Genomic DNA, 20,465 nt, shown 5'->3' with positions numbered 1-20,465 from the left:
ACCACGGTGGTTAACAGAGCAAAATATATTTAGTATCATATTGTAAATAGCATTTTTTCTTTGGAAAAAAAAGGATTTTAATTACCTACCGGTAAATCCTTTTCTCGTAGTCCGTAGAGGATGCTGGGGTCCACATTAGTACCATGGGGTATAGACAGGTCCACTAGGAGCCATTGGCACTTTAAGAGTTTGAGTGTGTGCTGGCTTCTCCCTCTATGCCCCTCCTACCAGACTCAGTCTAGAAACTGTGCCCGAGGAGACGGACATCTTCGAGAGAAGGATTTTACACAGATAGGGACGAGATTCATACCAGCTCACACATACAAGGCAAACCAAACCAACAAGCTTGAAACTCAGCAACCGCTGAAACATTACTTACCAAATAACAAAGCAGTACTCAATTAAAAACAAAGTTGTACTGAACCAGATAACCACTGCAGGAAAACAAAGCGCTGGGCGGTCGGCCAGCATCCTCTACGGACTACGATAAAAGGATTTACCAGTAGGTAATTGAAAATAAGATTTTAAACCTACCGGTAAATCTTTTTCTCGTAGTCCGTAGAGGATGCTGGGACTCCGTAAGGACCATGGGGATAGACGGGCTCCGCAGGAGACATGGGCACTTTAAGAAAGACTTTGACTCTGGGTGTGCACTGGCTCCTCCCTCTATGCCCCTCCTCCAGACCTCAGTTAGAGAAACTGTGCCCAGAGGAGTCGGACAGTACAAGGAAAGGATTTTTGTAATCCAAGGGTAAGATTCATACCAGCCACACCAATCACACCGTATAACTTGTGATATACTACCCAGTTAACAGTATGAAAAACAACATAGCATCAGTCCAAGACCGATGAAACTATAACATAACCCTTATGGAAGCAAAAACTACATACAAGTCTTGCAGAAGTAGTCCGTACTTGGGACGGGCGCCCAGCATCCTCTACGGACTACGAGAAAAAGATTTACCGGTAGGTTTAAAATCTTATTTTCTCTAACGTCCTAGAGGATGCTGGGACTCCGTAAGGACCATGGGGATTATACCAAAGTTCCCAAACGGGCGGGAGAGTGCGGATGACTCTGCAGAACCGATTGAGCAAACATGAGGTTCTCCTCAGCCAGGGTATCAAACTTATAGAACTTTGAAAAGGTGTTTGACCCCGACCAAGTAGCAGCTCGACACAGCTGTAGTGCCGAGACCCCTCAGGCAGCCGCCCAAGACGAGCTCACCTTCCTAGTGGAATGGGCCTTAACCGATTTCGGTAACGGCAATCCTGCCGTAGAATGCGCCTGCTGAATCGTGTTACAGATCCAGCGAGCAATAGTCTGCTTTGAAGCAGGACCGCCAACCTTGTTGGCTGCATACAGGACAAACAGTGCTTCTGTTTTCCTGATCCTAGCCGTTCCGGCCACGTAAATTTTCAAAGCCCTGACCACATCAAGGGGCTCGGAATCCTCCAAGTCACGTGTAGCCACAGGCACGACAATAGGTTGATTCATATGAAAGGATGAGACCACCTTAGGTAGGAATTGAGGACGGGTCCGCAACTCCGCTCTATCCATATGGAAAACCAGATAAAAGCCCCTATGTGATAAAGCCGCCAATTCCGAAACTCGCCTAGCCGAAGCCAAGGCTAACAACATGACCACCTTCCAAGTGAGATATTCCAACTCCACTGTTTGAAGTGGTTCAAACCAATGTGACTTAAGGAAACTTACCACGTTAAAGGTCCCAAGGCGCCACCGGAGGTACAAAAGGAGGCTGAATATACAGTACCCCCTTCACAAAAATCTGTACTTCAGGTAAAGAGGCCAATTCCTTTTGAAAGAAAATGGATAAGGCCGAAATCTGAACTTTAATGGAGCCTAATTTTAGGCCCAAATTCACTCCAGTTTGTAGGAAGTGAAGAAAACGGCCTAGATGGAATTCTTCCATAGGAGCATTCCTGGCCTCACACCAAGAAACATATTTTCGCCATATTCTGTGATAATGTTTAGATGTAACGTCCTTCCTAGCCTTTATTAGCGTAGGAATGACCTCATCCAGAATACCTTTTTCCGCTAGGATCCGGCGTTCAACCGCCATGCCGTCAAACGCAGCTGCGGTAAGTCTTGGAACAGACAGGGACCTTGTTGTAACAGGTCCTGCCTTAGAGGAAGAGGCCACGGATCTTCTGTGAGCATTTCTTGCAGGCCGGATACCAGGTCCTTCGTGGCCAATCTGGAACAATGAGAATTGTTCTCACTCCTCTTTTTCTTATTATCCTCAACACCTTGGGTATGAGAGGAAGAGGAGGAAACACATATACCGACTGGAACACCCACGGTGTCACTTGGGCGTCCACAGCTACCGCCTGAGGGTCTCTTGACCTGGCGCAATACCTTTGTAGCTTTTTGTTGAGACGGGATGCCATCATGTCTATTTGGGGTAGTACCCACCGACTTGCAATCTGCGCGAAGACTTCCTGATGAAGTTCCCACTCTCCCGGATGCAGATCGTGTCTGCTGAGGAAGTCTGCTTCCCAGTTGTCCACTCCCAGAATGAACACTGCTGACAGAGCGCTTACATGTTTCTCCGCCCAGCGAAGAATTCTGGTGGCTTCCGCCATTGCCACTCTGCTCCTTGTGCCGCCTTGGCGGTTTACATGAGCTACTGCGGTGATGTTGTCTGACTGGATCAGAACTGGTCGATTGCGAAGTAAGATCTCCGCTTGACGTAGGGCGTTGTATATGGCCCTTAGTTCCGGGAGGTTGATGTGAAGACAAGTCTCTTGACTTGACCAAAGTCCTTGGAAATTTCTTCCCTGTGTGACTGCTCCCCAAACTCGGAGGCTCGCGTCCGTGGTCACCAGGATCCAGTCTTGAATGCCGAACCTGTGGCCCTCTAGAAGGTGAGCACTGTTTAGCCACCACAGGAGAGATACTCTGGCCCTGGGGGACAGTGTGATCCGCTGATGCAATTGCAGATGCGACCCGGACCATTTGTCCAATAGGTCCCATTGGAAAGTCCTTGCATGGAATCTGCCGTATGGAATGGCTTCGTATGTTGCCACCCCCTTACACAGAACTTGAGTGCAATGATGTACCGACACTTGTTTTGGTTTCAACAGGTTCATGACTAGAGCCATGAGTTCCTGCGCTTTTTCCGTCGGAAGAAAAACCCTTTTCTGGTCATGTCCAGAATCATGCACAAGAAGGGCAGACTAGTTGTAGGATTCAGCTGCGGCTTCGGAATATTGAGAATCCAGCCGTGTCTCTCTAACACATTCAGTGAAAGTGATACGCTGTTCAGCAACTTCTCTCGTGATCTCGCCTTTATGAGGAGATCGTCCAAATACGCGTTAATTGTGACACTCTGCTTGCGCAGGAGCGCCATCATTTCCACCATTACCTTGGTGAAAATTCTCGGGGCCGTGGAAAGCCCAAACGGCAACGTCTGAAATTGGTAATGACAATCCTATACCGCAAATCTCTGGTACGCCTGATGAGGAGGATATATGGGGACATGCAGGTATGCATCCTTTATGTCCAGAGATACCAAAAATTCTCCCCCTTCTAGGCTGGCTATGACCGCCCTGAGCGATTCCATTTTGAACTTGAACCGTTTTAAGTAAAGGTTCAGGGATTTTAAATTTAAAATGGGTCTGACCGAACCGCCCGGTTTCAGAACCAAACAGAGTTGAGTAGTACTCCTGCCCTCTTTGAAGCAGGGGAACCTCTACCACCACTTGTTGAAGACACAATTTGTGAATCGCATGTAACACTATCTCCCTTTCCAGGGGTTGTTTCGGTAGGGCAGATTTGAAAAACCGGCGAGGAGGCACTTCTTCGAATTCCAGCTTGTAACCCTGGGAAACTATTTCTATTGCCCAGGGATCCACCTGTGAGTGGACCCAGATGCGGCTGAACAGTCGAAGACGTGCCCCCACAGGAGCTGACTCCCTCAGGGGAGCCCCAGCGTCATGTGGTGGATTTTGCAGAGGCCGGGGAGGACTTCTGTTCCTGGGAACTAGCTGTGTTATGCAGCTTTTTCCCTCTGCCCTTACCTCTGGCAAGAAAGGACGATCCACGTGCTCTCTTGCTTTTATTGGAACGAAAGGACTGCATTTGATAGTGAGGCGCTTTCTTAGATTGTGAGGGAATATATGGCAAAAAATTTGATTTACCTGCCGTAGCCGTGGAGACGAGGTCCGAGAGTCCCTCTCCAAACAATTCCTCACCCTTGTAAGGCAACAACTCCATAGGTCTCTTGGAGTCGGCATCACCAGTCCACTGTCGGGTCCATAAGACACGCCGAGCATAAATAGACATAGCGTTTATCCTGGAACCCAGTAAACTAATGTCTCTTTGAGCATCCCTCATATACAAGACCGCGTCTTTTATATGCCCTAGCGTCAATAAAATAGTATCCTTATCAAGAGTCTCAATATCCGTTGATAAGGAATCTGTCCATGCACTACAAACCCAGGCCGACGCAATTGCCGGTCTGAGTAACGTACCAGATTGTGTGTAAATGGACTTCAGGGTAACCTCCTGCTTGCGGACAGCAGGATCCTTGAGGGTAGCCGTATCTTGGGATGGAAGCGCTATCTTTTTTGATAAGCGCGTCAAGGCCTTGTCCACCCTAGGGGAGGATTCCCATTGTATCCTGTCCTGCGACGGGAAAGGATACGCTGTTAGGATCCTTTTGGAAATCTGCAGTTTTTTGTCTGGAGTTTCCCACGCTTTTTCACATACTTCGTTCAGCTCATGTGAGGAGGGAAAGGAGACCTCAGGTTTCTTTCCTTCATACATGTGTACCCTCGTGTCAGGGACAGGGGGTTCCTCAGTGATATGCAACACATCTTTTATTGCGATAATCATATATCGAATACCTTTGGCTGTAATTTTGTATCATCATAATCGACACTGGAGTCTGAATCCGTGTCTGTATCTGTGTCAACTATTTGGGATAGTGGGCGCTTCTGAGACCCCGTAGGTCCCGGTGACATAGGGACAGGCATTGGTTGACTCCCTGACTGTGCCCCAGCTTCGGCTTTGTCTAGCCTTTTGTGCAATAAATTAACATTTGCACTTAAAACATACCACATATCCATCCAGTCCGGCGTCGGCACCGCCGACGGAGACCTAACATTCATAAACTCCCCCTCCTCCTTAGGTGAGCCCTCAGCCATGTCGACACACACGTACCGACACACCACACATACACAGGGAAGCTCTTTTCTGCAGACAGGTTCCCCACCAGGCCCTTTGGAGAGACAGAGAGAGAGTATGCCAGCACACACCCCAGCGCTATATGACCCAGGAATAACACAGTAAATTAATGTTTACCCAGCAGCGCTGTTTTATATATCTCTCCTCAGTCCCTTGATGCAGGGAGTCTGTTGCTCCCTGAAAATAAAAAACCTAACAAAAATGCTTTCTTACAGGAAACTCAGGAGAGCTCCTGAAATGCACCCAGACTCCACTGGGCACAGTATCAAACTGAGGTCTGGAGGAGGGGCATAGAGGGAGGAGCCAGTGCACATCCAAAGTCAAAGTCTTTCTTAAAAGTGCCCATGTCTCCTGCGGAGCCCGTCTATCCCCATGGTCCTTACGGAGTCCCAGCATCCTCTAGGACGTTAGATAAATCCTATTTTCTCTTACGTCCTAGAGGATGCTGGGGTCCACATTAGTACCAAGGGGATGTACCAAAGCTCCCAGTACGGGAGGGAGAGCGCGGAGGCTCCTGCAGAACCGATTCACCAAACTTTAGGTCCTCAGGGGCCAAATTATCAAACCTGTAGAACTTTGCGAACGTGTTCAACCCCGATCAAGTAGCTGCTCTGCAGAGTTGTAAGGCCAAGAACACCCTGGGCAGCCGCCCAGGAAGATCCCACCTTACGAGTAGAGTGGGCCTTAACAGACGTAGGACATGGCAAGCCTGCCATAGAATACGCATGCTGGATAGTGAACCTGATCCAGCGAGCGATCGTCTGCTTAGAAGCAGGACACCCAATTTTTTGGGGATCATACAGGACAAACAGAGTCTGATTTTCTGTGACGAGCAGTCCTCCTCACATAGATGTTCTAAGGGCTCTTAAAAGAACTTTAATGAAATTGAGGAGTCAGTCGCAACTGGCACCACAATAGGTTGGTTGATATGAAATGCCGACACAACCTTCGGAAGAAACTGCTGACGTGTCCGAAGCTCAGCTCTATCTTCATGAAAGATAGAGTATGGGCTTTTACATGACAAAGCCCCCAACTCTGACACACGTCTAGCAGAAGCTAAGGCCAACAAAGTGACAGCCTTCCACGTGAGAAACTTGACCTCAACCTCCTGTAGAGGTTCAAACCAGTCCGACTGGAGGAACTGCAACACCACGTTAAGATCCCAGGGCGCATGTAGGCGGTACAAAGGGAGGTTGGATGTGCAGAACTCCCTTCAAAAAAAGTCTGAACCTCAGGGAGGGCACCCAACTGTTTCTGGAAGAAAATGGATAGGGCCGAAATCTGGACCTATATGGATCCCATATGGGCCCATATCCACATCTGCTTGCAGGAAGGGGAGAAAATGTCCCAGTTAGAACTCCACCGTAGGAAACATCTTGGACTCGCACCAAGATACATATTTTTCCAAATACGATGGTAATGTTTAGACGTTACTCCTTTCCTAGCCTGTATCAGGGTAGGAATAACCTTGTTTGGAATGCCCTTCTGAGCTAGTATCTGGCGTTCAACCTCCATGCCGTTAAACGTAGCCGTGTTAAGTCTTGAAAGGCGAACGGCCCCTGCTGCAGCAGGTCCTCCCGAAGAGGAAGAGGCCTCGGCTCTTCTAGTAGTAGATCCAGAAGATCCGCGTACACCAAGACCTTCTTGGCCAGTCTGGAGCAAGGAGGATCGCTTGAACCCTTGTTCTCCTTATGAGCTTTAGTACTCTTGGAATGAGAGGAAGTGGTGGAAACACGTACACCGACTGGAAAACCCACAGAGTCACTGCTTGCGGGTCCCTCGACCTGGAACAATATTGCCGAAGCTTCTTGTGGAGACAAGAGGCCATCATGTCTATTTGAGGTACACCCCAAAGATCTGTTACCTCCTTGAACATCTCCGGATGGAGATCGTGTCTGCAGAGGAAGTCGGCTTCCCAGTTGTCTACTCCCGGAATGAAGATTGCTGACAGCGCCAACGCGTGTTTTTCTGCCCAGAGGATGATTACCTCCGACATTGCATCTCTGCTCTTCGTTCCGCCCTGTCGGCTTATGTAAGCCACTGTCGTTACATTGTCTGACTGCAATTGAATGGCCCGATTCCTCAGAAGACGGGCCGCTTGGAGAAGACCGTTGTAGACGGCTCTTAGTTCCAGAATGTTTATCGGCAGGCCGGCTTCCAGACTCGACCACCTTCCTTGGAAGATTTCCCCTTGAGCGACTGCACCCCAGACCCAGAGACTTGCATCCGTGGTTAGAAAGATCCAGTCCTAAATCCCGAACCTGCGGCCCTCCAGAAGGTGAGGTAGTTGCAGCCACCAGAGGAGTGAAATCCTGGCCTTCGACGACAGACGTATTCTCTGGTGCATATGTAGATGGGATCCCGACCACTTGTCCAGGAGATCCAGTTGGAAGTACTGAGCAGTAAACCTCCCGTACTGTAGAGCCTCGTAAGAGGACATCATCTTTCCCAGAAGGCGAATGCACTTATGAAAAAAACAAAACAGATAAATTTGACTTGCGCCTTAAAAAACTGCAACTCAGGTCGCCACTCCTAAAGAGCACCACTCCTTAACACAATATACAACCAGAAAAGTGGAACGGCTCCCAAGCGCTGCTTTCTATGTATACACCAATCACTTTCTGTTGGATTTCAAAAGTATAGATCCTCAAAAGAGAAGAAAAAATAAGATTTTACTTACCGATAAATCTATTTCTCATAGTCCGTAGTGGATGCTGGGACTCCGTCAGGACCATGGGGAATAGCGGCTCCGCAGGAGACAGGGCACAAGAATAAAAGCTTTAGGATCAGGTGGTGTGCACTGGCTCCTCCCCCTATGACCCTCCTCCAAGCCTCAGTTAGGATACTGTGCCCGGACGAGCGTACATAATAAGGAAGGATATTGAATCCCGGGTAAGACTCATACCAGCCACACCAATCACACCGTACAACTCGTGATCTGAACCCAGTTAACAGTATGATAACAACGAAGGAGCCTCTGAAAAGATGGCTCACAACAACAATAACCCGATTTTGTTAACAATAACTATGTACAAGTATTGCAGACAATCCGCACTTGGGATGGGCGCCCAGCATCCACTACGGACTATGAGAAATAGATTTATCGGTAAGTAAAATCTTATTTTCTCTGACGTCCTAGTGGATGCTGGGACTCCGTAAGGACCATGGGGATTATACCAAAGCTCCCAAACGGGCGGGAGAGTGCGGATGACTCTGCAGCACCGAATGAGAGAACTCCAGGTCCTCTTTAGCCAGGGTATCAAATTTGTAGAATTTAGCAAACGTGTTTGCCCCTGACCAAGTAGCTGCTCGGCAAAGTTGTAAAGCCGAGACCCCTCGGGCAGCCGCCCAAGATGAGCCCACTTTCCTTGTGGAATGGGCTTTTACCGATTTAGGCTGTGGCAGGCCTGCCACAGAATGTGCAAGTTGAATTGTACTACAAATCCAACGAGCAATAGTCTGCTTAGAAGCAGGAGCACCCAGCTTGTTGGGTGCATACAGGATAAACAGCGAGTCAGACTTTCTGACTCCAGCCGTCCTGGAAACATATATTTTCAGGGCCCTGACAACGTCAAGTAACTTGGAGTCCTCCAAGTCCCTAGTAGCCGCAGGTACCACAATAGGTTGGTTCATGTGAAAAGCAGAAACCACCTTAGGGAGAAATTGAGGACGAGTCCTCAATTCTGCCCTGTCAGAATGAAAAATTAAGTAAGGGCTTTTATATGACAAAGCCGCCAATTCTGACACACGCCTGGCTGAAGCCAGGGCTAACAGCATCGTCACCTTCCATGTGAGATATTTTAAGTCCACAGTGGTGAGTGGTTCAAACCAATGTGACTTAAGGAACCTCAAAACAACATTGAGATCCCAAGGTGCCACTGGAGGCACAAAAGGAGGTTGTATATGCAGTACCCCTTTTACAAATGTCTGAACTTTAGGTACTGAAGCCAGTTCTTTCTGGAAGAAAATCGACAGGGCCGAAATTTGAACCTTAATGGACCCTAATTTTAGGCCCATAGACAGTCCTGTTTGCAGGAAATGGAGGAAACGACCCAGTTGAAATTCCTCTGTAGGGGCCTTCTTGGCCTCACACCACGCAACATATTTTCGCCAAAAGCGGTGATAATGTTTTGCGGTTACATCCTTCCTGGCTTTGACCAGGGTAGGGATGACTTCATCTGGAATGCCTTTTTCCTTCAGGATCCGGCGTTCAACCGCCATGCCGTCAAACGCAGCCGCGGTAAGTCTTGGAACAGACAAGGCCCCTGCTGGAGCAGGTCCTTTCTTAGAGGTAGAGGCCACGGGTCTTCCGTGAGCATCTCCTGAAGTTCCGGGTACCAAGTCCTTCTTGGCCAATCCGGAACCACGAGTATCGTTCTTACTCCTCTCCTTCTTATGATTCTCAGTACTTTTGGTATGAGAGGCAGAGGAGGGAACACATACACTGACTGGTACACCCACGGTGTCACCAGAGCGTCCACCGTTATTGCCTGAGGGTCCCTTGACCTGGCGCAATATCGGTCTAATTTTTTGTTTAGACGTGACGCCATCATGTCCACCTTTGGTTTTTCCCAACGGTTTACAATCAGGTGGAAGACTTCTGGGTGAAGTCCCCACTCTCCCGGGTGAAGGTCGTGTCTGCTGAGGAAGTCTGCTTCCCAGTTGTCCACTCCCGGAATGAACACTGCTGACAGAGCTATCACATGATTTTCCGCCCAGCGAAGAATCCTTGCAGCCTCTGCCATAGCCCTCCTGCTTCTCGTGCCGCCCTGTCTGTTTACGTGGGCGACTGACGTGATGTTGTCCGATTGGATCAATACCGCCTGACCCTGAAGCAGGGGTTTCGCTTGACTTAGGGCATTGTAAATGGCCCGTAGTTCCAGAATGTTTATATGAAGAGATGTTTCCATGCTTGACCACAAGCCCTGGAAGTTTTTTCCCTGTGTGACTGCTCCCCAGCCTCTCAGGCTTGCATCCGTGGTCACCAGGATCCAATCCTGAATGCCGAATCTGCGGCCCTCTAGAAGATGAGCACTCTGCAACCACCACAGGAGAGACACCCTTGTCTTTGGTGACAGGGTTATCCGCTGCTGCATCTGAAGATGCGAACCGGACCATTTGTCCAGTAGATCCCACTGAAACGTTCTTGCATGGAATCTTCCGAATGGAATTGCTTCGTAAGAAGCCACCATTTTTCCCAGGACCCTCGTGCACTGATGCACTGACACCTGGGCTGGTTTTAGGAGGTTCCTGACTAGCTCGGATAACTCCTTGGCCTTCTCCTCCGGGAGAAAAACCTTCTTCTGGACTGTGTCCAGAATCATTCCTAGGAACAGAAGACATGTCGTCTTGTACTACAAACCTGAGATACCCTTGGTGAGAAGGGTAGATTGGGACGTGGAGATAAGCATCTTTGATGTCCAGAGACACCATATAGTCCCCTTCTTCCAGGTTCGCTATCACCGCTCTGAGTGATTCCATCTTGAATTTGAACCTTTTTATGTAAGTGTTCAAGGATTTCAGATTTAAAATTGGTCTCACCGAGCCGTCCGGTTTCGGTACCACAAACAGCGTGGAATAATAACCCTTTCCTTGTTGTAGGAGGGGTACCTTGATTATCACCTGCTGGGAATACAGCTTGTGAATGGCTTCCAGAACTGCCTCCCTGTCGGAGGGAGACTTTGGCAGAGCAGACTTCAGGAACCGGCGAGGGGGAAACGCCTCGAATTCCAGTTTGTACCCCTGCGATACTACCTGTAGAATCCAGGGATCCACTTGCGAGTGAGCCCACTGCGCGTTGAAATTCTTGAGACGGGCCCCCACCAAGCCTGAGTCTGCTTGTAAAGCCCCAGCGTCATGCTGAAGACTTGGCAGAAGCAGGGGAAGGCTTCTGATCCTGGGAAGCGGCTGCATGGTGCAGTCTTTTTCCCCTTCCTCTGCCCCGGGGCAGAAAGGAATGGCCTTTTGCTCGCTTGTATTTATGGGAACGAAAGGACTGAGTTTGAAAAGACGGTGTCTTTTCCTGTTGATGTGAAGTGACCTGGGGTAAGAAGGTGGACTTTCCAGCCGTTGCCGTGGCCACCAGGTCCGAAAGACCAGCCCCAAATAACTCCTCCCCTTTATACGGCAATACTTCCATATGTCGTTTGGAATCCGCATCCCCTGACCACTGACGCGTCCATAACGTTCTTCTGGCAGAGATGGACATAGCACTTACTCTTGATGCCAGGGTGCAAATATCCCTCTGTGCATCACGCATATATAGTAATGCATCCTTCAAATGCTCTATAGTTAATATATTGTCCCTATCCAGGGTATCAATATTTTCAGTCAGGGAATCCGACCACGCGACTCCAGCACTGCACATCCAGGCTGAAGCGATTGCTGGTCGCAGTATAACACCAGTATGTGTGTATATACTTTTTAGAATATTTTCCAGCCTTCTATCAGCTGGTTCTTTGAGGGTGGCCGTATCAGGAGACGGTAACGCTACTTGTTTTGAGAAACGTGTGAGCGCCTTATCTACCCTAGGTGGTGTTTCCCAACGTGTCCTAACCTCTGATGGGAAAGGGTATAGTGCCAATAATTTATTAGAAATTAGCAGTTTTTTGTCGGGAGAAACCCACGCTTTATCACACACCTCATTCAATTCATCTGACTCAGGAAAAACTATTGGTAGTTTTTTCACCCCCCACATAATACCCTTCTTAGTGGTATTTGTAGTGTCAGAAATGTGCAATGCTTCCTTCATTGCCGTGATCATGTAACGTGTGGCCCTACTGGACATTACGTTCGACTCATCACCGTCGACACTAGACTCCGTATCTGTGTCTGGGTCTGTGTCGACCCACTGAGGTAACGGGCGTTTTAGGGCCCCTGACGGTGTCTGAGACGCCTGGACAGGCACTAATTGATTTGCCGGCTGTCTCATGTCGTCAACAGTTTTTTGCAAAGTGTTGACATTATCACTTAATTGTTTGAACACGATCATCCAGTCAGGTGTCGACTCCCTAGGGGGTGACATCACTAACGCAGGCAATTGCTCCGCCTCCACATCATTTTCCTCCTCATACATGTCGACACACGTACCGACACACAGCACACACACCGGGAATGCTCTGATAGAGGACAGGACCCCACGAGCCCTTTGGAGAGACAGAGGGAGAGTCTGCCAGCACACACCCAGCGCTATATATATATACAGGGATAACCTTATATAAGTGTTATTCCCTTATAGCTGCTGTTTATATTGTCATTTGCTGCCAATAGTGCCCCCCCTTCTCTTTTTTACCCTGATTCTGAAGCAGGACTGCAGGGGAGAGTCAGGGAGCCGTCCTTCCAGCGGAACTGTGAGGGAAAATGGCGCTTGTGTGCTGAGGAGATAGGCCCCGCCCCTTCACGACGTCCTTATCTCCCGCTTTTTTGTGTAAAAATGGCAGGGGTTAAAATACATCCATATAGCCCAGGAGCTATATGTGATGTATTCTTTTGCCACCTAAGGTATTTGTCATCTATATTGCGTCTCAGGGCGCTCCACCCCAAGCGCCCTGCACCCTCAGTGACCGGAGTGTGAAGTGTGCTGAGAGCAATGGCGCACAGCTGCGGTGCTGTGCGCTACCTTAGTCTGAAGACAGGATGGTCTTCTGCCGCCGATTTCACCGGACCTCTTCGTCTCTTCTGGCTCTGTAAGGGGGACGGCGGCGCGGCTCCGGTGACCCATCCAGGCTGAACCTGTGATCGTCCCTCTGGAGCTAATGTCCAGTAGCCTAAGAAACCCGATCCAGTCCGTTTCTTCTCCCCTTAGTCCCACGATGCAGTGAGCCTGTTGCCAGCAGGACTCACTGAAAATAAAAAAACCTAAATTAAACTTTTATTCTAAGCAGCTCAGGAGAGCCACCTAGCCTGCACCCTTCTCGTTCGGGCACAAAAATCTAACTGGGGCTTGGAGGAGGGTCATAGGGGGAGGAGCCAGTGCACACCACCTGATCCTAAAGCTTTTATTCTTGTGCCCTGTCTCCTGCGGAGCCGCTATTCCCCATGGTCCTTACGGAGTCCCAGCATCCACTAGGACGTCAGAGAAAATATATTCATGCAATATCAGTATCCATATGCGTGTTTATTGTTCATGTCGATGATCCTCAACTGACCTTTAGGCTGTGCCCTATGTTCACATCAAGGTTTCTTTATATCCCCAAAATTCATAACATCACTTCTTAGCTTATTGGTATATGGCTTACCTTCGGTAAATGCCCTATATGCATCAAAAGGTTTCTTTTTAGTACCCCATTCGTCAGGACCAGACTGGATTCAGAGTGGCTCTCATATTCTTATGATATGCAGAGTACATCAACCCAATAGTCCAAGCAATATTTGGTATAAACCGATTTATTTGTATAAAAGATATATAAAAAATATATAAAAGTATCCGGTCCACTATACCATAGGTCACAGAAATACACAATGTCCCCAAACGGCAAGATCTATTACACCGCACACCCCTCAGATGAAAAAAAAGGGGGGAACAAGAAAAGGGGAATGGTATATAAGGTAAAAAATATATTTTAGCCAAAAGGAAAGAATGGCACAAAAATATTTAACCAATTCCTCACAATGAGCGACGCTGTTGGACCTATGGAAAGTGCCGAAGTTCCACCGACGCGTTTCGGAACCAATGTTCCTTCCTCAAGGTGTGGGGTAGTAATGGACCCTGCCGGTCATTTTATCCCCCCTGACTTGGTCACATGTCTTTAATTAACCAGCCAGAATTTACTTATTTAAAAAAAGCCATAAACACATAAACAACACAATAAAATACACTCTTGTTCTATACAGAAATTCATATATGTAGGAATCAACCCATCCAGAATTCATAACACACCAAGCAGCTTCTTAAAATTGCATATTTCATAAATTAGGAATAATCCAAAATGCGTATTGAATCTATAAAACCCTAAACTTCCTATACAATCAATAACCTAACTATCCTAATCCATCCAATTCAAAACCACATATTCCCTCCAACAAAACCCCCATAATGCAACAGAATACTTCCTATAATGCATTGCAGGATCCAGCATCGTAAATTGTCCTCGGTTACCATAGTAACCGCACGTCTTTTCAATCAGATGGATTTCCCTGGTTTGCAGGTTACAATGGACTCTTAGTCTTCTCAGGGTCAGTCCTTTCACATCAGATCGTCCTTCCCAAGCATGAATACAACATTACCAAGGAACTCATACTCTCCCCGTAACTAGCAGGCTCCGTTAATCTGAAGCTCCGGCCGGACAGGAAGTAGCGGTGATGTGTTTCCGGTCTTTGAGACGCAAATACGGAAGCGAGTCCCGGAGGCCATGACACGCATCACTTTCTTTTCTTTATCCATCTAAGGTATACAGTGTGTAGATGTGGCGCACCCGTTTCATAATTGAGGCCCATTCATATCATTCCAAACCGAAATAGAAAAAAAGACAGGTATCATAATCTTATATCATAAATTTGTACATCAAACCCGCAAATACTTTGCAATGGTGATCATTCAATTCTCATTAATCCAAAATCCACTTACAATGAATAAATAGACATACTTTCTTTGGTCATCATTATTTCTAGGGACTATGGGATGTCATAGGCTATTGATCAACATCCATATGTGAATCTATAAAAACCATTTGGTCTCAAATTCAACGTTGAGACCCCTTGGTACAAGTGTTTGTAACTCATAAATTTTTCTCATCTCAGCCTGGGCTAATTTGACTTCTCCATTATTCCTCCGCCAATCTGATTTTATATGCATAATACCACAGAAACTAATCAGATGTTTAATTTTACATTCATGCTTAAGTTTAAAGTGTGCTGAAACATTATGGCTCTCAAGCCCTTTTTTCACATTCCGCACATGTTCTGCCATTCGTGTTTTTAGTGGGCGTGTAGTCCGTCCCACATATTGTGCGCCGCATGAACATTCTAATAAATATACACAATTGGCTGTGTCACATGTAATGAAATCCGTAATCTGATAGATTTTATTATTTTGGTTAGATTTATATTCCGTGATCTTACTATTTGTGCTTTTACATGCTTTACACATAATGCATAAACCACACCGGAAAAAGCCCTTTGACTTAATCCTAGTGGTCATCCTACATGGCATTACAGTACTCCTCACTATTTTATCCTTAATACTGTTAGCACGTCTATAAGTAAAGGAAGGATTCTTAGATATATGTTCTGTGAGCAGCGGGTCTCGTTCAAGGATACACCAATGTTTTCTAATTATTTTTTCTATTTGTCTATATTGGCTATTGTATTCTGTGACAAAGGGAATGCCATTGGGTTTTCTTAATGTTTTAGAGTCTTTCCTTAACATATCCTCACGATTCATATCAGCTCCACGCTTCATTGCTTTTACTACACTATTCTCCTTATATCCTTTTTCCTTAAACTGATTACTCAATATTTGGGCATGATATTGATATGATTCCATATCTGTACAGTTACGTCGAATTCTCTGGAACTGACTGATAGGTATACTCTGTAACCAATTTGCATGATGATTACTGGTAGATTCTATGAATGAGTTGCAATCTGTTGCTTTAATATAATTGCTCGTCTTAATCTTTGCATCTTCAATGAAAATGCGCAAATCCAAAAAATTAACCTCTTTCTCACTAATCGCAAACGTAAGTTTTATATTGGACTGATTGTCATTCAAGTACTCACAGAAGACATCCAAAGAGGCTCTATCCCCTCCCCATATAAAGAGGATATCATCGATATAACGGACCCAGGACACCAGACTGGCACCATATTCATGGCCACCCCACACTTTTTGCTCCTCCCAGTGTGCCATGAATAGGTTGGCATAACTGGGTGCCAGCCTGGTGCCCATGGCAGTCCCCATTAACTGTAAATAGAAAGACCCATCATACCAAAAAAAATTATTCCTTAAGATAAGTGAAATTCCTTCCAGCACAAAATCTCTCCTCTCATTGGTCATATTCTGAGCTTCAAGGAAATATCTGGTTGCTGCCAGACCCTGATCATGATTTATTATTGTGTATAGAGAAGTAACATCGGCGGTTACCAATAGAAAACCTGGTTTCCAATTCACCGTCATTAGTTTATTAATCGTACTAATTGTATCCTTAAGATATGACCTGGTGGATTTAACAATGGGTTGGAGTATCCGATCTATATATAAGGATAAGTCCGAAAGTCCTGCATTGGTCCCTGCTACTATGGGACGCCCAGGAGGTTTCTCCTTATCTTTATGAATCTTAGGAAGGACGTATAATACAGGGATAGAGGGATCCTCTATAGTGATATATGAACTCTCCACTTCTGTGATTACACCTGCAGACATATATAAGGCTAGGAAGGTCTTTAATTTATCATCAATACCTCTCCCTGGATTACTTTTCAATTTCTTATATGTGTGGCAGTCGGATAGTTGTCTATAAACTTCTTCATTATACAGTTCTATATCCATAACCACTACACTGCCCCCCTTATCCGCTGGCTTAATAACGATCTCTTTGTTATCTCTTAATGATTTAATGGCCTCTCGTTCATCCCTTGTAAGATTGGTTTTTCTATTGGGCCTTAAAATGGCATTTTCTAAATCCTTCTTTACTGACTTCTCAAATGCCTCGATGAAATTCCCCTTCTTAGGTTTGGGGTAGAACGTAGATTTCTTTTTAAATTTTACTTCCCCATCCTCATAGTTTTGATCCGGATTATTGGGTAATTCCTCGAAAAATCTTTTTAGGGTGAGGCGTCTAATGAACTTTTCAAAGTCCACATACACATTAAATTTGTCACATTTATTTGAAGGTGCAAACTTAAGTCCTTTTTCAAGGACACTCATCTCATGAGTGGTAAGTTGATGTTTACTTAAGTTGTAAACTTTAGTGGTTGTTTCCTGTCTAGTTTCCTTATTGATTATCATTTCCTCTGTCTCCTTGTTCTTCTCAAATCCAACCTCACCTTCCTTTTCTTTAATACCTTTTAGATGTCTCCGTCTTTTTGAGTTCAAATGTTTGTACCTCCCACCCCTCTTGCCTCGGCTTTTATTAGCCTTTGGCAATGTCAGCATCTCTTTTTTCCTATTTGTCTCCTCTCTAAAAAATGATCAGGTTGATCCTGGGTTCCTCGTCCATTTATTCCATAATTTCTTTCATATGGACTTCGTCTGTCTTCACTCTCATATCGATTATTATTGTTAAATGGTTTCCTATATTCCCTTTTGTTATATTGTTTTCCATATTCCATATGGACTGGACGATAATAATAAGAATTTACTTACCGATAATTCTATTTCTCGGAGTCCGTAGTGGATGCTGGGGTTCCTGAAAGGACCATGGGGAATAGCGGCTCCGCAGGAGACAGGGCACAAAAAGTAAAGCTTTAGGATCAGGTGGTGTGCACTGGCTCCTCCCCCTATGACCCTCCTCCAAGCCTCAGTTAGGTACTGTGCCCGGACGAGCGTACACAATAAGGAAGGATTTATGAATCCCGGGTAAGACTCATACCAGCCACACCAATCACACTGTACAACCTGTGATCTGAACCCAGTTAACAGTATGATAACAGCGGAGCCTCTGAAAAGATGGCTCACAACAATAATAACCCGATTTTTGTAACTATGTACAAGTAATGCAGATAATCCGCACTTGGGATGGGCGCCCAGCATCCACTACGGACTCCGAGAAATAGAATTATCGGTAAGTAAATTCTTATTTTCTCTATCGTCCTAGTGGATGCTGGGGTTCCTGAAAGGACCATGGGGATTATACCAAAGCTCCCAAACGGGCGGGAGAGTGCGGATGACTCTGCAGCACCGAATGAGAGAACTCCAGGTCCTCCTTAGCCAGGGTATCAAATTTGTAGGATTTTACAAACGTGTTTGCCCCTGACTAAATATCCGCTCGGCAAAGTTGTAAAGCCGAGACCCCTCGGGCAGCCGCCCAAGATGAGCCCACCTTCCTTGTGGAATGGGCATTTACATATTTTGGCTGTGGCAGGCCTGCCACAGAATGTGCAAGCTGAATTGTATTACACATCCAACTAGCAAAAGTCTGCTTAAAAGCAAGAGCACCCAGTTTGTTGGGTGCATACAGGATAACAGCAAGTCCGTTTTCCTGACTCCAGCCGTCCTGGAACCTATATTTTCAGGGCCCTGACCACATCTAGCAACTTGGAGTCCTCCAAGTCCCTAGTAGGCGCAAGACACCACAATAAGCTGGTTCAGGTGAAACACTGACACCACCTTAGGGAGAGAACTGGGGACGAGTCCGCAGCTCTGCCCTGTCCGAATGGACAAACAGATATGGGCTTTTTTGAGAAAAAAAACACCAATTTGACACTCGCCTGGTCCAGGCCAGGTCCAAGAGCATGTTCACTTTTCATGTGAGATGCTTCAAATCCACAGATTTGACTGGTTTTAAACCAATGTGTTTTGAGGAATCCCAGAACTACGTTGAGATCCCACAGTGCCACTGGAGGCACAAAAGGGGGTTGTATATGCAATACTCCCTTGACAAACTTCTGGACTTCAGGAACTGAAGCCAATTCTTTCTGGAAGAAAAATCGACAGGGCCGAAATTTGAACCTTAATGGACCCCAATTTGAGGCCCATAGACACTCCTGTTTGCAAGAAATGCAGGAATCGACCGAGTTGAAATTTCTTCGTGGGGCCTTCCTGGCCTCACACCACGCAACATATTTTCGCCACATGTGGTGATAATGTTGTGCGGTCACCTCCTTTCTGGCTTTGACCAGGGTAGGAATGACCTCTTCCTGAATGCCTTTTCCCTTAGGATCCGGCGTTCCACCGCCATGCCGTCAAACGCAGCTGCGGTAAGTCTTGGAACAGACATGGTACTTGCTGAAACAAGTCCCTTCTTAGCGGCAGAGGCCATAAGTCCTCTGTGAGCATCTCTTGAAGTTCCGGGTACCAAGTCCTTCTTGGCCAATCCGGAGCCATGAGTATAGTTCTTACTCCTCTACGTCTTATAATTCTCAGTACCTTAGGTATGAAAAGCAGAGGATGGAACACATACACCGACTGGTACACCCACGGTGTTACCAGAACGTCCACAGCTATTGCCTGAGGGTCTCTTAACCTGGCGCAATACCTGTCCCGTTTTTTGTTCAGACGGGACGCCATCATGTCCACCTTTGGTAATTCCCAACGGTTTACAATTATGTGGAAAACTTCCCCATGAAGTTCCCACTCTGCCGGGTGGAGGTCGTGCCTACTGAGGAAGTCTGCTTCCCAGTTTCCATTCCCGGAATGAAACACTGCTGACAGTGCTATCACATGATTTTCCGCCCAGCGAAAAGTCCTTGCAGTTTTTGCCACTGCCCTCCTGCTTCTTGTGCCGCCCTGTCTATTTACGTGGGCGACTGCCGTGATGTTTTATCCCACTGGATCAATACCGGCTGACCTTGAAGCAGAGGTCTTGCTAAGCTTAGAGCATTATAAATTTACCCTTAGCTATATTTATGTGGAGAAAAATCTCCAGACTTGATCACACTCCCTGGAAATTTTTTCCTTGTGTGACTGCTCCCCAGCCTCTCGGGCTGGCCTCCGTGGTCACCAACATCCAAAACTGAATGCCGAATCTGCGGCCCTCTAGAAGATGAGCACTCTGTAACCACCACAGGAGAGACACCCTTGTCCTTGGATATAGGGTTATCCGCTGATGCATCTGAAGATGCGATCCGGACCATTTGTCCAGCAGATCCCACTGAAAAGTTCTTGCATGAAATCTGCCGACTGGAATTGCTTCGAAGGAAGTCACCATTTTTTTACCATGGCCCTTGTGCAATGATGCACTGATTTTAGGAGGTTCCTGACTAGCTCGGATAACTCCCTGGCTTTCTCTTCCGGGAGAAACACCTTTTTCTGGACTGTGTCCAGAATCATCCCTAAGCACAGGAGACATGTTGTCGGGATCAGCTGCGATTTTGGAATATTTAGAATCCACCCCTGCTGTTGTAACAGTATCCGAGATAGTGCTACTCCGACCTCCAACTGTTCCCTGGACTTTGCCCTTATCAGGAGATCGTCCAAGTAAGGGATAATTAAGACGCCTTTTCTTCGAAGAACCATCATTTCGGCCATTACCTTGGTAAAGACCCGGGGTGCCGTAGACAATCCAAACGGCAGCGTCTGAAACTGATAGTGACAGTTCTGTACCACGAACCTGAGGTACCCTTAGTGATAAGGGCAAATTTGGGACATGGAGGTAAG

At 46.6% G+C, this 20,465-nt stretch overlaps 1 protein-coding gene across 1 annotated transcript in view; it reads right to left on the bottom strand.

Annotated features, from left to right (window-relative positions):
• Positions 1-20,465, bottom strand: part of SEC22B (SEC22 homolog B, vesicle trafficking protein) — a 199,609-nt gene that overhangs the window by 99,053 nt on the left and 80,091 nt on the right. The window lies entirely within an intron of this gene.

This window comes from Pseudophryne corroboree, chromosome 9, assembly GCF_028390025.1.
Source record: "Pseudophryne corroboree isolate aPseCor3 chromosome 9, aPseCor3.hap2, whole genome shotgun sequence".
NCBI lineage: Eukaryota > Metazoa > Chordata > Amphibia > Anura > Myobatrachidae > Pseudophryne > Pseudophryne corroboree.
Note: the sequence above shows the minus strand (reverse complement) of the source record. Positions and strands in the feature narration are given on the sequence as shown.